This window comes from Meleagris gallopavo, chromosome 2, assembly GCF_905368555.1.
Source record: "Meleagris gallopavo chromosome 2, MGAL_WU_HG_1.1, whole genome shotgun sequence".
Lineage (NCBI taxonomy): Eukaryota > Metazoa > Chordata > Aves > Galliformes > Phasianidae > Meleagris > Meleagris gallopavo.
In genome coordinates, this window is record NC_139405.1 from 29,964,290 (window position 1) to 29,981,418 (window position 17,129).

Genomic DNA, 17,129 nt, shown 5'->3' on the forward strand with positions numbered 1-17,129 from the left:
AACACGGACCTCCTCCATGGCCAGGGTCAGCTGTTTGAGTTTCCATCCCTTGGGTGCAAGAGAATCTGCATTTAAGTGGGACATGTTCTCCAGTTCCTGCTTCTAAAAGTAGAACCCATTTAACTCAGCAGATTGCCCAGCTGGAACAGGCTATTTACAGCTGTACCTGAAGCTCTGATAAGATAATGGTTATGTTGTAAATACCTATCCCATTATGCTGCCTTTGGTTAGTGCTTGCAGTCACACATGAACCAAATGGCTCCTCATATTCAATAACATCTCAGGACTCCTTCATGAAGCAAGCTGGAAGTCCCTTAGGATTTTTAAAATTTGTTTATTTTACTAGAAATTTCCTGAGACCTGGTAAAAATCATCTGATTGCGGGGTAAAAAGCAGGCGTTGCAGCTGGGTCTCAAGGCAGGGAATCAGGGTGGGCCATTTTTCCACTTTGGTCATTTAATAGGTGTACATTTCATTAACTGAGATCAGATCTGACATTTATTGGAATTATTAGAGAAAGGTGAAAGGGGTGAGATGGAAGAACTTATAATAAGGAAACCATCAGAAAACACATGTGCACATCTCAGAGCGAAAGAGGATTTGTTGTTCCTTCCTCCCTCTGTCCTCTTCCTTTCCCAAAAATATAGTCTGATTCTAAAGCAGAGAGAAGTGCTTCTACGTGGCCTCACCAAAGTTCTTCCCAGTTCTGTGTTGGTGATGGAAATGGGGGAACTTGGGGCCTCTGTCATGGCAAGAGGACAGAGAGAGTCTTCCAAGTGATCTGGGCTGGCTCCTGGGGAAGGGGCAGGGGAAAGACAGTAATCTCCAGCTTGTATTTGGGGATGTTTGAGTTTGAGGAACCCTTTCTCTTTCTCCTTATCTGCACCACAGTCCCCACAGTTTACCAAGAAATATTTGCAGACCAGCATTGTCTTGACATAGCAGGAGGCTGCTGAGGTGCTGCCTTCCACCAGCTGGAGGCACGACTGCTCTCCCCTTGCCCAAAATGCTTCACAGAAACTATCCTTTGAGTAGGTGCCCTTATGGGATTGCGCACATATTTACAGACCACAGACAAGATGCAGTCAGCGCTGGACGGTCCATTTGCTTCATGCTGTTCTCCTGTTCTCCTCTTGGAGAGAAGGAAGATCCCATTAAATGTGAAAGACATGCTCTCCTGTCTGCCCCAGTTTCCTGTTCACGTGAGGCAGCTCGTGCTAACCTTTGGGGCACCACGCAGAGCTCATCAGCATCTTGCCTGAGGTCATTAATAAGGCATTCTTCTTTTTCTATTTAATTGCTGGACCCATCCTTTCTTCAGCTCTGTGCGTCACTGTGGTTACATTCACACAGGCACTCCCAACCTGAGGAGCTGGAAAAAAGCATCCCCTGAATCATGCCTGAAGCATAGCAGATGTGGTTGCCTCCCCATAGGAAATCATAATCAAGTTCATATGTGTCACTTAAACCCACTATTGTGTCTGTGCATCAAATAATTGCTGCTTGACCCATTAGGTGAAACAGCTACAAAACAGAAAGATCTTCTGGCGCCAGAGCTAGGACCGCAGAAAGTCAGGAATATTTTTTAAGTGCAACAAAGTCAGCAGCTGGGATATTGTTCCAGGGTTCAGGAGACATTTGCCCTGCTCCAGGTTCAGCTGCTGGGCCTTCATTTTTGCTCCCAATCCTTGTCCATCGTCTCCGAGATACAGCCTGACTCCCTCATTAGGAGCTCGTACAGTGTCTAGCGTAACGGGGCCTTGACCTGATGCAGCCCCAAGCCCTGCCTCCATAAATCAAGTACAAGAATGGGATTACAGCACTGTCACCCGACAGTAATAACATGTGCTCCAGGTCAGAGACACTGAAGGGCGAGCCTTGCTCATTAAGAAAGAGAAAAATATGGGATTTTTCACTTGACATTATCAGGGAAACGTGTTCATTCATGTTTACAGAGTTATTGTAAGAGCTTCCTACGACAAAGATATCCTCTTATGGTGAAAGTGAAACCCTATCTAGCTGCTCAGCCTGCTCTAGGCTGACCTCCAAAACTGAACAAAGCCCCCAAGACAGAAAGAAAGCAGATTTGGGGCCCCGAGGAAAATCTCCAGCAGTGCTAAGCTCTTTGGCTGGATGAAGCCTCTGTGCTATGCCAAACCACCCAGCAGTTGCGTGTCTCTGGGATGAACCAGCACTCCTGTTAGAGCAGGAAACCAGCCCCGCTCTCATCTCTCTCATACCAGGAGAGGAGACTGGGGCCAAAGCCTGGCTTCATAGGCATTTCAGTCCCACTCCTAAGTGGATTTGGCCTTTTCCCACTTGGCTCAAAATGTAGTTCAGAGGCAGCGGCAAAGGCTGCAGCTTCTGCTGGCCTCCAAGGGATTCTGGTATTGAGTACCCAGCACAAAACCCAAAAAGTCTCAGTTTGAAAAAAAAAAAAAAAGATTTTCCAATGTAGGTTTCCTGCCTGACGTTTGCTTTTCTACAGAAGAGATTTTTGTTGAAGCAAATCAGTATGTCTTCTCCCCTCCCTAACATTAGCAAGAACTGATGTTCTTCCTGGACTCAAAGAAAAACTTTAAATTTTATATTATTGGAGTCACACACACACCAAAAAAAAAAAAAAAAAAAAGAAGACAAGGCAACCTGTTGTGTAGTTTTGCAAGCCAGGGAGTTCTTAGGGTTACTCACTTCTATACCTGTTTGGATACCTGGTGTTCTGGTGAAGCATCAGAAGCTCTGGGTCAGGTGTGAGTTCCCCAAAAAGAGGAAAGATACAGCTAAAGCAGTCTGACATCCTTTGAAAACTGAAGACTGAACTCTTCACCTCCTGAAATCTATGGAATATTTCCCAGTTTCATGTTGTGAACAGATTGACACAGTCTTGGTTTGGAGCTGGGGATATCTGGCCCTACTGCTGAGGGAAGATTGCTCCTTCCCTTCACTGACCCGCTTGAAAGGAGGATCAAGATTTCCCAGGGCTGTGAGCAGGGCAAAGGCTAAGGTGAAAGCAAAGTTTGCAGCTCCTGCTGAAAGAATTAGTGATGGTCTAGGGCAACCAGAGTCCAGACTGGCCAGATCCACTCAACAGTCAGAGGCATGCTGTTTCATCTCTCTGCACTGTGGTTCCCTGGTTGTAAAAGAGAAAACTTTTCCCTACCTCAGAGCAACTCCCTTGGTTCTTGTCAAGTACTTAACTACCGCAGCAGTGAGGGCCATATAAATTATAATTACACTGAGTGCCTGGTGCTGCTGCCCGGAACTAGCACTTCATTCTTTAGTGCACAAAATTTCTTTTTGGTGGGGAAATTAGCTGCTGCTGCTGCAACCCTAATTAGGTTCCCTGTCTTGAATGACTCATTTCAGCATATAGAAATCAGTTTTCTTTGTCTCTAAAGGAAGCTTGAAATCATGTTTTGGAATTCAAACCAGGTTATATTTGCTCATAACACACAACCCCCAAAGTCTGGTTAGGACAGGGTGGGGAGCCACGGGTGTTAAACTTAGAAATGGATTTAATTAACCTTTGCTGTTTATTGCTTGCTTCCAGAGTTCAGCCAGGTTAGGAAAAGAACAAGGAACGGGTCACCCAGTGTTTACACGGGGCTTTTGAAGAATGGCCCAGACACTTTTTTCCCCCCTCCTTTCTTTAAACATTTCAAGTTTAAAGCTGTGGCTTAATTTTGGAACCACGGAAGGGGAATGTTGATTCAGAGAATGGTAAATACGTGGTGGTAGGAGGCAATATGAGCTCGTCTGTGCTGCCTTTCACATCAGGATATCTCTCTGCCTCCTCAGCCTTCTGTCTAGTAGGAGAGCCACTACCTATGAAATGTCCATCTCTGCCCTCCCTTCCACATGGAGCATCTGTGTCCTGATCGTGTGGCTTATTGAGTCACCCTCACATCAGCTCTTGGTTCAAAACATAGTTACTGTGCACACTGTTGCAGAAGGAAAAGTTGTTTTTCAGGGTTTTATGAGCCCATTCAATGTTATGGAGCAGAAAGCCACTCAGTTTAAATAGACATCAGACTGGCATAACCATGGCAAGAAGATCTGAAGCTTAGGATTGACAAAGGAAGATTTGTGAAACGATTAAATCAGCAAATTATACCATGAGTAGGAAAAAAAGAGGCAGCAGTTCTTCAGCTATTGATTTTTACTTTGCTCCTGGTTACCTAAAATATACTGGAAAAATGAAAGGAGTGGAGACACTGGGGAAAATAATAATAACAAAATAAAGCAAAAATAAATTTAGCACATTTCAGAAAGCAGTGTTTTTTAATTCAATATGTGACTGCTTCTCTCCTTAGTGACAATAAATTACAAGAGCTTCTCCAAAAGTAATGCCTCCTGTGTTATTACATTGGCCCATGACATTAGAGGTGCATGTCGGTGGTATGGCCATAGAGGTTGAACCTTCCTGTCAGTATTCCCTTACATTTTGTCACCATGTGACAGATGGCAGCAGAGGGGCAGTCTGACAAAACGGTGTTTGACATGGAAGTGTTTATGAAGCAAAGGCATGTCACCAAATTCCTCCATGAGGGAAAATATGGTGCCTATTGATGCTTGCTGAATGTTTATGGTGACCAAACAGTGAAAGTTGGACTGTGCAGGTACTAGCAACGATGCTGTTGTATCAGTGAAATAGTGGGTCACCTCTGCTGGTGCAGATTTTGATGAGAGCACCATGTAGGATCTTGCTCATTACTGGAGAAAGTGCAGAGCTAATGACAGCTATGTTGAAAAGTAGTATTTTGTGGCTGAGAATGTGCTCTATCAAATAGTGTTATTGTGCTCTGTGTATCTGTTGTAGTTTCCATGGAAATAAACTGGTAGGCCTAACTTTTGGAGTAACTTACCTAGATTGCTGAGTGATATAAATTGATATCCATTGATGTTGGTGAAGTAACATTAACTTAAAGCAGCCAAGAATCCTGTCATGTATAGTCATGAAACAAAGGAATAAGAAAGGAACCAAGAAGTCACTTTGAAGGGTGGAGATCACATACGACAAGGCATTCAGTCCAGTATTGATTATGACAACAGCAGTGCCTGTCTCTAGTAACTCCAATAGCTCCCACTAGGAGTTTCAAAGACTACAGGAGAATGACTCAGACTGGGAACTCAGTAAAGTATAGACAGAAGCAATGCTGTAAAGAAAGAAAGAGTCTCCCATCAGAAAGGAAATTGCTGTAGCAAATAGCAAGGAAAAGATATCAAATATCTAAAATATCAAATATCAGGCCATCCATATAGCAGACTACCAGAGCAGAGTTCCTTCTAACAATTAACCAAAAGATACTCCTTCATTTTGTAATGATAGCAAGCTGTCCACTGGGATGGAAATAAAAAACAGAGGTTCCTCCAGTGGGATGGATGTGATGTTGTCTGCAGACCTGCCTTACCTTTTAAATTTATGTTCACAGAAAGAAGGAAGGAATGATAACCTCCAGGACAATCCTGAGTCATAAAGCATTGACAATAATTCACTCAAAGAAAGAAAGAAGAATTTTCTAGGAAAGCAAGCTAAATAAAACTGCATGGAAGGATGACTTAATGACTACAAGACAACTGAGAAGACAGTAGGTGAACCTTTACTCCTTTCACAGAAACAGAAACAGGAATAGTTCATTTTCCTTTGTTGATCTGTAATGCAACGGGAGTTGAGATGGTCTTTCATTATGCTTTTGAACAGTGTCTAAGAGAGTGAAACCTCAGTCACAGCAAAGAACTTCTGGAATCCAAATGAAGATGGAGATGTCATGGAAACTTGGATCTGGATGATCCAAAACATTCCTCCAGCTTTGCAGTGGAAGGCCGTGGAGATACTGCATGACAGTAAGTGGCAGTATTTGCAAAACAGAAGGGGATGCTTGCTCCTTTCTAATTATGGAGGAGAGCATGGTTGATTCAGCCTTAAATGGCCTCTGAAACATTCAAAGAGAAAATTTCCACTTGGACTGAAATATTGACTCAGTTGGTGGAAGCCAAATTCTTCAGCAGATTAGATGCACAGATAAAGTTTTTCAGATCTCCTTTGGCAGGGAAAGCCTGGGGCTGAACACCTTTGATATATTTATTGGACAGGTTCCAAAACATTTCACTACACAGATGCTACAAACCCTGTAAAAATTAAAGTGTCTGCTCAGGACATAATTGCCTGGGACAGAGCTGTCACTGAGTATCAGGAAATATTTCTGCACACACTTACTGTAAATTTTAAGTGGTAAAAGGTTTCAATTAAACAAAATGAAGTTTAGTTAAAAAAAAAAAAGGAAAAGGCAAGGAAGGGAAAGTAAAAAGGAAGAAAATGGAAGGAAAGAGAAAGGAAAGGGAAAGAAAAAGGGAAAAGGAAGGGAAAGGGGAAGGGAAAGGGAAAAAGAAAGGGAAGGGGAAAAGAGCAAGAAATATCTTATTTTTAACAGATACTGACAATAAAATTGTTACTGTAATGTTCTGGATCTCAGAAATATTTTATCCATAATTCATAATGAGATTTTCACAACCTATAGATTCCCAAACAAAACCAGGCAGAGTGACAACAAGAAAAGTTTACTCATTTGTAGTATATAATGATATTAATCCAAATGCATATTTTTTTACTTGTTAAGCACAACAAAGTTCTTGATGGATGCTACAGGTAGAGACTCATGAATACAACCAGTCTCCAATTTCATGAATCTCTAACTTCACCGAACTTGCTGCATGACTGAGTAGAGGCCTGAAGTGAACACAGAGAGAGTGGAAGTAAGAAAACGAGCGTTTTCACTGCTGAAGAAAACAATGCTAGGTCTTGCACATGATTGTCTTGATTTGCCCAAGCATCTCAAGGTGATAAACAAGGCAGACAGCAGTTTCCTCTGAATCTAGAAGAATACTTTGTGAGCCTAGAGCTGATGGCTCAGGGCATGATTAAATCATAACAGACATGCTGCTGAGATAAAATGCACCACTGATGACAGGAACAAGCAGGAACAGCTCATGCAAACACAGTAAAGTGTTGTGTGCTGTATCTCCTGAGACAAACAGAATCTTCCAGAAATGAAACAGAGCAAGAATCGGTGCACACAACAACTGAAAATTTGTGTACACACCTACTCCCTCTATGTTTACATGCTTCTGGGATGAAAGAAGTAGAAGGAAGTATCACAGAATCACAGAATCACAGAATGACCTGGGTTGGAAGAGACCTCAAGGAGTACACAGTTGTGTCTGACAATTTCTGCATTCATTTGGAGTCAGGGTTTGGCTTGCCCTCTGACACAGACCAGCCAAGCTACTCTGAAACCCAAGCCAACAAGCCAGGTTTTCTGCTGGTACAAGTTGGCATTGGTCCACTGACTACAGCAAGTCTTGGATGACGTTTACTGGGATTGTCCCACCGAAGTCACTAGGCCACTGATCCAGCCTTGGCTCCAGAGAAGGGTGACAGAAGTTAAGATTTTGGCCCTCTCCTGTGTATTTTGCAGCAGATTAGGAAGGCAGAGACTTCTCCAAAAGACCAGTGAGGCACACTGACAGTAGAGGGAAAGGGAAAGGAAGGCAGCACCAGCCCAAGCCAGCAGTGGAACAGGCAAGGAGGAGGTTTCTTGGGAGGCTGAGTGGGCAGCTGCCCTGAGGGAAAAGGCAGGCACAGAGGGAGCAGCTGCAGTGGGTGAGAAGGCAGAGTGCCCAGGAAGCGGGGCCAATAGGGGAAAAGGGAACAGGACCCAGCAGCAGAGCAACTGGTGGAGAGGCACCCGCTGTCCTCTGACACATTCATGATGTAACAGCAGCAGCTACTCACGGGACCTTTCTCACCCCATCACTGTGCTTCTTCAGCAAATTTTTTGCTGTGTTGAGTATCGAAAAAACGTCTTTAAAAAGAGAAAAGTGACATGCTTTCACTAGAGGTGGTCTCACCTAATGCTGAAGTAGTCTAATAATTATTATTAAAAGTCTGTTATCAGATACTTATAACTGTCACACTAATGATATGGCTGGGTGTCTGCCTCAAGCTAATTTATTTTATTCATTTTTGGTTTTTGCATTTCTCCTCAAGTGGTGCAGCTGTTTCTGACAACAAGAAGAAAAATGCATTGTTTCCCTCATCGTGAAGCCGCCTTACTGATGTGTGACTCCTGTGCTTCAGAGCTGGCACCCAAATGAAGGTCTGCCTTCCTCTCAAGAATGTGCTTTTGGCAGCTTCCTTAAAACTGCACCTGCATGGCCAGCTCATAAGCCTCAGAAAAGCCAGCGTTAGCATTCTGTGAGCAGAAGAAGCAGGCCAAGCACTGTATTCCCTGAAGAATTCCAGGACATCCGTCCTGGCTCTGTGTCTTGTCTTGCAGGAGGTAGAGGTGCACCCATGTGCCCCCTCACAAGGACATGAGGGCATTGGGACCAACTGCTGCTGCCACCACTGCCATCTGCTGAGATCTCCAGCTCAAAGAGACCTGGACCTACTCTGTCTTCTGGAGCAGAAAGGTAAATGGAGATACAAATAGAAGGAGTTGGAGGCTAAGAGTGGGAAAAAAGTATGAGGCGTCATTCAGAGCTGAGAGATGGGGTGTGGGTGAGAGAAAGGGGCAAGACGAGATGGGGAGCACCATGGTGCATGGGATGCATCACTCAAGATCACAGTGACAGAGAGAGGTGCATTCAAGCCATTGAAAATCATTTGTTGCGATTCCCCCTATAAACCGATGCAATAGCACATGGGGAACTATGCAAAAGATACATTATGACTGCACAGTGGACTGAGGAAATGCTAGTCTGGAGGCTTGCCATACAACATTAATTCCCCTCCTTGTGCCTGTGCATTATAGTACAGCCCTTAAAGACACAATCACCTAGTTTTTTTGGATTTTTCCACAGGACCCCTGACTTCTTTACTGCCAAGCTGCAGGTGTGTAGCAAATGAGGGAGGGGATTGGAGGTGAAGAAGAGATTATCTGCTCATTAATGCAGCTGAATGCTGCCTAGCCCTGCTCCTACTGCTGTCACTTAAGTAAGCATTTTCATAGTTGGCCAATACCTCCTGCTGTGTTTGCCAGGCTACAGACACCTGGGGTCAGACTGGCAAAAGTACCGAGTGATCTGCGTTGCAAGCAAAATGTCTTCAGAATAACAGTATGGGAGTCTCTAACTCTAGAGGTTCAAGAATCCTGGGCATTCAAAGCAGAAAAACCCTGGCAGAAGTTCCCTATACCACAACCCCTCTCATTCCCTGACTCCCTCTCCAATTTGGGTGTCTTCAGCATCAAAGCTCACTAACAAGGGCATTCTAGAGGGTGCTCAGTTTATTTTCTTCTCTCATCTCAACGTCTTGCCCAAAGATGTTCTCAAGTGCTTGTATTTATTCACTGAACTTTTCCCATCATTAGACTTTCTCGTCCACACACCATTCTCCACACCCCCTCCCAATCCTCTCAACAATTTTCGTTTTCTTGTCCTTTTCTCACAGTAATTGCTCAGCTCTTACATTCGCCAAAAGCAATTGTTTTTGTTATATATCTGCAATTTTGTCTTTCACAACAGTAATCCTCTGCACTCTGTAGATTTTAATAACATGACATTGTCTAAACATATATAGTGTGCACTTAAAAAAAATGAAGAAGAAAAACAAACATATAACTGTAAAGTGGATAGCCAGTTAGTGATCCCAGCTCCTCTAATCTCTCTGTCCTCATTTCACTTCAGTAAAATGGAAGTGGTGCTAGCTCCTTCTTCTTTTCGCAAGAGCTGCAGTAAGGGAAAATCTCTACATATTTGTGAACTGCTCGGATTTAGAGTGAAAGTGTCACAGAAAAGCCCATGAGGAAATGTAATCAGTTTGCACTCTACCCAAAGCTTAAGTGGTGTTCGGTAAACAAGGTCTGAGGTCAAGTGATGAGGGTAAGAAAAAATTCTGAATAGTTACTCAGGGAACACAGCAACGATCTATCCTATACAGTGATCATCTTGTGACTGTGACACAATGCAGATACATATAGAAGGCTGAGATAAGGCACAAAGAGTAATTGTGACTTTAGAATCATTTCTGAGCACTTCATGTTTCCAGCCATGGTGTTTTTTTAACGTAATTATTAAGAGGTAATAAGAACATTGAGAATATAGAAATGAGCATCCATCTACCTGAAGTACTATGCAGTTAACGTATTTAGAAAAATATTTCTTGGTTATCCTCCTCTCCTCTGTGACAACACAAAATTGGGCTTCATGGAACACAAGCCATTACCTTCTCTAGAAGCCTCAGGAACTGTTCGCATTCTTGTGCACTTCCCTATTTAATCTTTTCTCCATGATATTCAAGGTAAATTTTCCTTTAACCCTATCCTCCCACTCCCAATTATACCTTTACAAACAGGCAAGCACCCTGTTAAAGTCTCTGTCCTGGCTATGTAGAAACAATTAAGTGTGAGTAGGTACTGACGCCCCCATAAATGCAGCCAGAAGGTTTGGGTCATTGTCCCACTGCAGTCTTCAGAAACACTTCTGATCTATCCAGGCCTTCTGTCACCATTGTTGGTTTGCTGGGCACAACATCCAGGTTAGCACTAGACCCTGGCTTGGTGTGCCACAGATTTCAGAGCAAGATTGCTTTGTGCGCACTTTGCTTTAGTAGGACCAAACTCCACTGACCGTCCTTGTAGCCAAACTGCATGCCAAGGTCTTATCAACTCTGCTTCATGTATTGGCACTTACTGCCTTCCATTTCTCAAGCCCCACGTCTGTCTTTAACTAGCACACTTACAAATTCTCCCAATATCACATCCACCAAGGTTTTTATCCCTTCTCACAGGCTGTGTGTTTTGGTTGATTAACACAGGTGTTTGTTTTGTGAGGGTTTTTCCAAGATCAAAATGCTAATTTTTTGCTTGGCTCTCCGAAGTCACGTTGTATTTGTTCTCTGTCTAAACTTGCATTTGCAATTCAGCCCAGCTAAATAGCATTTGTTGATGCCATTAATGGCCTTTTAACTCTCCGCAACCCGATTAATAGCGGAGATATTAAGTATACCCCAAAGTAATGTTTACAAAAGCACCCATGTGACTTAGAAGCATGAGTCCTGTCAAATATCTCTGCACCAGCTTTGCCTTTAAAAGTAAACTTTACAGTCTGGCACAGACCCAGAGAGGTGGGAGCACGCTTTGTTATTTGGGTGGTTGGGTTTTTTTATTTTTGTTTTTGGTTCTTTTGAAAGCCTATCTCTCTGTAGCAGGACATTGGGGTGAACATCAAGTCAACAGTGCTCTGCATACATTCAGATTTTTCTTTCCGTCCCTGGCTGCTGACAGTTTTTAAAGGATCTTGCTTTCTGCCTTATTTCCTGTTCAGCCACTCTTTTTTGTTTTGTCCTTGTGTTTTTAAAGAAGCAACGGGGACTCTCTATCATACTGGGCTCCACCTCCTTTATGTATAGACAGGGTCTCCAGTACTACTTGTTTTCTCTACTCCTATTTGTAAAATTCTTTAATCTTCCCTTGGCAGAAAGAACTCTCTTTGCATTCCTCTAGCGTGCACCCTTTCCCTGCAGCAGTTAATGACTGAGCATTGCAATTTGGTTGCTTTCCCTGCAGCAAAGGATATTAACTTATCTGAATAAATACACCTGTTTATGCAGGAGCTAGACAGATACCCACAACAGAGAGTGCTTGCCCTGTCCCTCTGAATGCTCTCCTTTCTGACAAGCCTCACAAGTGCCTTATCTCAACTGAGCCAACCTCAGTTTGCTTTCAGACCGTTGTATGAATCAGTCCCAGTTCTGAGGGAAGAACAAGAGGAGACATCTAGCTTCCTTCCTGGGCTCCTCCTACAGGAAGGGATTGTTTACACCTCGATATATCTGAATAATTTCCCAGAACAGAGGGTAGCAACATGGTGCGAATTCATCGCAGCTCTATCTCACTCATTGCCCAGAAGCACTCAAGCTTCAGGGTCCCATACCCTGCTCCAGCTGTGAGTCCTTCCCAAACACCCATCAAAGCATAAGCTTACTACCTTTCCAGCCCTTCTCCACGGGATTAAATTGTTGCAGAGCTCCCTGTTGATATTCCCCAACCTCCGGTCAGCACAGACCACCCTAAGGAACAAAAACAATCATTGCATCCAACCTCTTGTTGACGTGGAATAGAAAGATGCCCTGCAGAGCCTTACTCAATTGCTTTCACCTCCTGAACTGTAGGTATGGAACTAGTGGGTCAACCATGTGTTGACACAGAATCACAGAATCATAGAATCAATAAGGATGGAAAAGACCTCCAAGATCATTTGGTCTAACTGCCAACCCATCCCCATCATGCCCACTGACCATGTCCCTCAGTGCCAACATCCAGATTCTTGAACATCTCCAGGGACGATGGCTGCACCACCTCCCTGGGCAACCCATTCCAACGCCTCACCACTCTTTCTGATAAGAAGATTTATCCAAACCTGCAGTGACATTTCCATACCAGCTCTGAAAAGCCAACTTGTTCTGCTCCAGATGCTGTGTTGAATCTGAATGGCATTCATCGTGATGTGGTAGACTTGATGCCTTTTGGTGGCTGCTTTGTTGTTGTCTGCATGGCAAAGGATGCCATCATTCATGGATCTCACTCATGCTGACTTGCTCTGAGATTTGCTATAGGACACAAATGGAATTTTCAAGGGATGATTATGCTAGAAATGCACATGTTTTCAGTTCCTTGTGTAGCAAGAGGGCTGTGCTTCCCTGTCTGCAGACAAATGCATGATGTCCTTGCAAAGCTGCTTCTCCCTCTCGTAAAGAGTTTTCAGTCACCATGATATGGGCTGTTACCTTGTGGTTGGAGTGTGCAATTAGTCCTATACCCATCTCATGGCAGCTGCTCTGGCAGAGAGAGGGCTAGCAAGGGACTTCAAAGTGCCATTTGGTATCTAGTAAGTGTGTGATACAGACCAGACAAAGTTGGAATGGAGAAACACAGAATGCACCCTGCATTGCTCCAGCAGGAGCAATCCTGCTGGAGTGCCTGCTACTGCTCCATGGGAGCCTGCCAAGCACAGCTCTACCTTGCTCAGGGAGGGCCCTTCTGCCCTTCTTCTGCTCAAGGGCAACAAGGTCATGCCAGTGCACTGCAAAGTTCTTTACAGAGAGAGTGGTGAGGTGCTGGAACAGGCTGCCCAGAGAGGCTATGGATGCCCCGTCCCTGGAGGTGTTCAAGGCCAGGTTGGATGGGGCCCTGGGCAGCCTGGTCTGGTACTAAATGGGGAGGTTGGTGGTCCTGCCTGTGGCAGGAGGGTTGGAGATTCATGATCGTTGAGGTCCCTTCCAGCCCTGGCCATTCTGTGATTCTGTGATTCTGTGATTCTGTGAAACATGAATTGTGGCTAGGGAAACCTGAAAGCTCCAGCACTCTCAACTTCCTTCATATTCTAGCACTTGTTTAGTGATCAGTTCAATATGGAAGGGAAGTGTGGGAGCTCTAAGGCTCACTATCTTTTTGAAGCACTGAAGAAACTCAAACAAACAACTTGATGGACGAGGTATGTCAGTGAGGAAACTGAGAATGGCAAGCATGACTTCTTCCATAACTACCACCATTTTCTCTATGACAGGTCTATATACTGCAAGGACCTAATGTACTTCTACATTCTCCCAAGTGCTATTCAATTTATTATTCTTATTGTTATTTTTTGGGATCACTTTGCATTTAGCAATGCAGGTGAAGATTAAGTACTAAACTGCATCAACTGTACACTGTACTGATGTACTGATGACAGCTGTAACAGAGACACAAAATGTAGCATGGAAATAAATCACAGCATGGAGACCAATGGGGAGATGGAAAGAATCAGGAAGGTCAGAGTGGTTGGATAATAAAAGAGTCAGCACATTTGTCTCAAGGGCACAGTTTGATGGTGTATAACTCATGTGTGACCTGCTGGTATTGAATAATAGCCAAGCTTCGCCTCTGTTGTTTTCTCCTTCCTTCACCTCTCATCATGACATCTAGTGGAAGTGAAACTTAGACCAAGCCAAGATTAAGGGGACGGGAAACCAAGAGATGGATGTTTATGGCTTACCATGTTCTCATCCGTGTCAGCTTACCAGTAACCAACAGCTAGGAGGACATCTGTCAACGTGTGCAAAAGTATTGGAGAAATCAATATAACAAGTTGAGAGATGGTTAAAATCAGCACAGGGACTGTAAGCAAGAGAACTCAGCCTGAGACATTGAGAGTTGGCTGGTCCTTAGAAATGCAGCAGTGTACCAATGACCACAGCAAGAGACACAGGAGACCACCAGCTCCTCGGTTCATCAGTGTGGAAAAGGGGGGACAATCCCTGAGGGACAGCACCGAATCTGATAGGTCAAGGAACAGAGTTACTGCCAAGGTGCAATGAGGTGGTGAGGAAAAGAGTGCAATTTCACTAAAATGTAAGGTGATGGTCTATCCCCAAATTGTATACACATTTTTTGGCTGGTTTGGTATTGTGAACTTTTACCACTAGCAGAACTCCAGCCTGTTCTATTTCAATAAGAGACAAGAGGGTGTTTCGCAAAACTTTGTGGCAGAACACGTAGCACAGGCCAGAGGGCTGTCACATTTGCAAAACTGGGTGAAATGTTGCAAACAGGCAGACTGGCGCCAATGGAGAGCAATTCCGAAAAACGAATGTCCGGACACTTCCCGGTTTCTGCCAGGCACCCAAACACCCTCCAGATACCCTGCTTTTAAAATACCCCAAAAGCTGTCTAGCCTGACGGACCTCAAGGCATTGCCCCAGCATCCACAACAGGATATAAAAAGTAAATATAAAAAGTAAAAAAAAAAAAAAAAAAAGAAGAAGAAGAAAAAAAAGCCAGAGGTTTGGCTATAAGTGTTTTAAAAAAAAATATTGGCTTTGCAGTTGATAGTTGTGCAGGAAACTTGCCATACCACGATACCAATGACTGAAAAGGCCACTGAAATGTCCCTCTTAGGGGCCACCCAAAATGTCTGAGTAGATGGCCATGCCATCGTGTGATTCCTTAAAATAAAATGACTATAATTGTGGTTAAGCTTCAGCGATCCAGGAGCCACATGAAAGAACATAAAAGCCACAGAATAACTTAGCTACATTGTCTACTGGGGTTTTGCCAAGGCTATTTCGGAGATGATGAAATCTCTATCTCTGCAGAATTTACTCTCAATTTCAAGCTTCCAGATCTCTCATTTACCTCTCCTGGAAATCAGCTGTACTGCCTTGAGTTTACTGGTGTTCATTCCCCTGCAGTTGAATCCCATCGTGGAAATGTAATTAAGGATAAGCTGTTCTCTGGCACCAATCCTGTTCTGGAGGCCTAAGTCCCACCCCAAATTCAATGCAGACTTAAGAAGAGACTCTCTGTTCCAAGGCATTGCACTGGAGTGCATGGCTATCCTGCTGAGTCACCCTGATAGAAAGAACTTCTGCCATGCAAAGGTATGCAATTAATTTTGCTGGTGCCTATCACGTGCAAAGCCAAGCCAGATCACCCAAGTGTAGGAAGGGGAAGTGTAGGAGAGCTGCAGCTTGTGACAGGACCAACATAAGGGGCATGGCTGTGCAAGTAAATCCACGCAGCTGGTGCTCGTCTGCTCTTCCACCAACAGAGCAGCAACAGGAGTAAAACAAATAAAAATTACCACCTGCAACTGGAAACATCGAGAGACATGCTTGGTGCTAAGAGACCCAAAAATGAATAGAAACCTTTTCTTTTGCAAGCAGACTGGTGAAATCCCTGCATTTGGGTGACCTGCACAAAGAGCTCTGGTCTGTTTATGGGGCATTTGAGAATATTCTGTCAATTCTTTTTCTCCACAGAATGCAAGCAACCACAAAGAAGAAGCTGTTTCCAGAGGTGATCAACTGACTTAGGAGCCTATACTTGCAATTTAGAAGCAGCTTGAGGTGAGGGCTTTTCAGCAAGAGGGATTTCTAAGGCCCATCAGTTTTTGAAAACAAGATTTTGGACCACAAAGATTTAAACCCATGAAGTGTTTATACCCTCAAACACTTGTTTTAAAGCTGCAGAAGTCCCACCTCCACGTTTATACCCTGCTCCGTTCCTCTGCAGAGTGAAGCTGCAGGCAGCTGCAGCAGCCCTCTTGCTCTGCTCTTTGCGTATCATTCCTGAGTTATTGGAGCAAAGTCAGCAAGCAGAGACAAAGTTATGACATTCAGGGCCGGCAAGTACAGTAGCAGTGTAAACAGCAGACAGGTCCAGAAACTCCACTGCCGTCCCTTCTATATTCACGACTCATGCTTCTCTGCTGTCCTGAATCTCTGGATAGTTTCAAACCTGATGCCAACCCTGAGCTCTGCTCCCCTGGCAAAGCAGGTACAACCCCTTGCACTACCCAGAGTGTTTTTGTGGCGGGGGGGAGGAATGCCTGCACGCTACAAGTGTTGGTTTCTCTTGTAAAACCTTCTCAAGCTGCCCTGCTGCTATATGGCCAGTGGTTAGAGGGAGTAGGACAGAAGGCCACCAAATGCTCTGCTCCACACCGCATCTTCCACAGTTTGTCATAGGCCCTTTTGTACTGATTTTTAAACCTCCCACATGTCCATCTCTTCCAGCAACCTGGCTCATGAAACCTCCTTGGAAAAAATGTGTTTACACTGATGAGAAAATTTTGACAATGTGAAAGACATTGGCTTGAAACTCTAAAGACAAATAAATCCCCATGCCCCAATTACCTTTACTCTCAGTGCTTGTGCTCTTTAAGGCATGCCTCCTCAAGTCTGACTCGGGTACGTGGGATAGCTGTAGTTGGCAGTAGCACGTAAGTAGCACTCAGGCATTGTGTTGCTTGCACAGAGGTGAATGCACCAACAAATAGGAAGGCAACACATAACATGCTGCACTAATTGCATATAGTCCTGTAACCAGGGAAGGGTCTTTGCATATGTCAGCACTGGGAAAAACCTGGAAAGACAGGCACGAGATACAAAACTGCTATTCCTCCTTTCCTCTCTCCTCTCCATTCAAGGCATTTCCAGAGAACACAATTAAGGATGGTATTTATTTATTTCTTTGAATGAAAAAGAAAAATTGTGCTTGTGATTTGGGGGGAGAGCTGCCAGAAGAGGAACTGGAGCCCTTCCAACACCTCACAGTCTAGTAGTTAAGCATTGCCTGAATTGGGCACCA

General features: G+C 44.1%; 1 long non-coding RNA gene across 1 annotated transcript; it reads left to right on the forward strand.

The window, feature by feature from the left end:
- The first annotated feature begins 7,950 nt into the window (after nt 1-7,950).
- Nucleotides 7,951-16,675, forward strand: LOC146544921 (uncharacterized). The gene is made up of 3 exons (XR_014881753.1): nt 7,951-8,472; nt 15,800-15,886; nt 16,556-16,675. It is a non-coding gene; the product is annotated as an uncharacterized LOC146544921 (long non-coding RNA).
- The last annotated feature ends 454 nt before the right edge of the window (nt 16,676-17,129 follow it).